This window comes from Limulus polyphemus, unplaced genomic scaffold (genome assembly GCF_000517525.1).
Source record: "Limulus polyphemus unplaced genomic scaffold, Limulus_polyphemus-2.1.2 Scaffold10, whole genome shotgun sequence".
NCBI classification, from domain to species: domain Eukaryota; kingdom Metazoa; phylum Arthropoda; class Merostomata; order Xiphosura; family Limulidae; genus Limulus; species Limulus polyphemus.
The window spans coordinates 133,842-135,346 of NW_013665620.1; the positions used below are offsets into that span (position 1 = coordinate 133,842).

General features: G+C 31.6%; 1 protein-coding gene across 1 annotated transcript in view; it reads right to left on the bottom strand.

Moving 5' to 3' along the window:
• Positions 1–1,505, bottom strand: part of LOC106478283 (cyclic nucleotide-gated cation channel alpha-3-like) — a 60,130-nt gene that overhangs the window by 44,166 nt on the left and 14,459 nt on the right. The window lies entirely within an intron of this gene.

Consider the following 1,505-nt stretch of genomic DNA (forward strand, 5'->3'; position numbering starts at 1 on the left):
ATAATGGCATCTTCCATTTTTACTTATAGTAAGTTTAAATAAAATTGTGATTATAATATTCCAAATGATTTTGAATAATCTTATTTGTTTTAATTATCATTCTTATGACAAATATTTTGAATTGTTTGCTTTAATATATGGATTTAGAACAAGCCTTCTAAATTGGTCAAGCCTCGTGAAATAATTTGAATTACGGGCGAGAGTAACGTTAACAACAAGGGTAACCAATTAATGATTCAATTTATTCTAATCGTAACAGGCTTCAGCTTTGTTGTGCTTAGATGTATGAGTTTAAGAACGTCTAGTCAGTTTTTCATACAGAATAAATTTCATTAATATACGAGTTAGGTTTTCGTTCTGGGTTATAAAATTAGCTTGCTTTTGATCAGAAGCTAATGATCATTTAAAAAGTTGTAAGACGATGAAGACGATGATTTAAAGTATTTCAATGTGAGTTCGGTGGTAATAAAATCTTGGAACACCGGAAGGAGAGCGGGTAATATATAGGATAGCAAAATCAAGAGGACAAACTAAAAGAGATGTTGGAAAAATTGATATAATAAAGAACAAACAAGCTGATTAAAAGAACATTAATAAGAGACGGAAGGAGTATCATGAAGAATTGATGAGTGTAAAAAATGAAAGAGGAAGACAGAGAATACGGTGGAGAGACGTGTAGTATAGGGATATAAGGGAGGTCAGTGGAGAGATGTGGAGTAGAGAGATATAAGGGAGTCGGTAGAGGGACGTGGTGGACAGGGATATAAGGGAGGTCGGTTAACTTGAAATGATACATAGGACTGTAATCAATGGAGAAGGAAGACAAAAGCTGCTGACTTCATACAGTAATAAGATCAAGATCATAAGAAGAGGACTGGAAGTTTACTTTTGGACAAGAAGGGATCAAGAAGACGTAGTATTTTATAAACATGATATTTTAACTTATATTGTTAGTCGGGCATTGAAATCTATTGTCCAAGGTACTGAGAATAATTTTGAAAATTATGTTTTTATTTTGCAAAATTATCCAAAGCTACTTCATGATTACAATGTACACAACTGGTTCATGATTACAATGTACATAACTGGTTCATGATTACAATGTACATAACTGGTTCATGATTACAATGTACATAGTTGCTTTATAATTGCAATCAATGCCCATATCTGTTTCACGATTACAAGATACGTTACAGCTTCATGATTACAATGTACCTAACTACTTCACAGTTATAATGTACCTAATACTTCACGATTATAATGTACCTAACTACTTCACGATTATAATGTACCTAACTACTTCATGATTATAATGTACCTAATTACTTCACAATTATAATGTACATAACTACTTCACGATTATAATGTACCTAATTACTTCACGATTATAATGTACCTAACTACTTCACGATTATAATGTACCTAACTACTTCACGATTATAATGTACCTAACTACTTCATGATTATAATGTACCTAACTACTTCATGATTATAATGTACCTAAC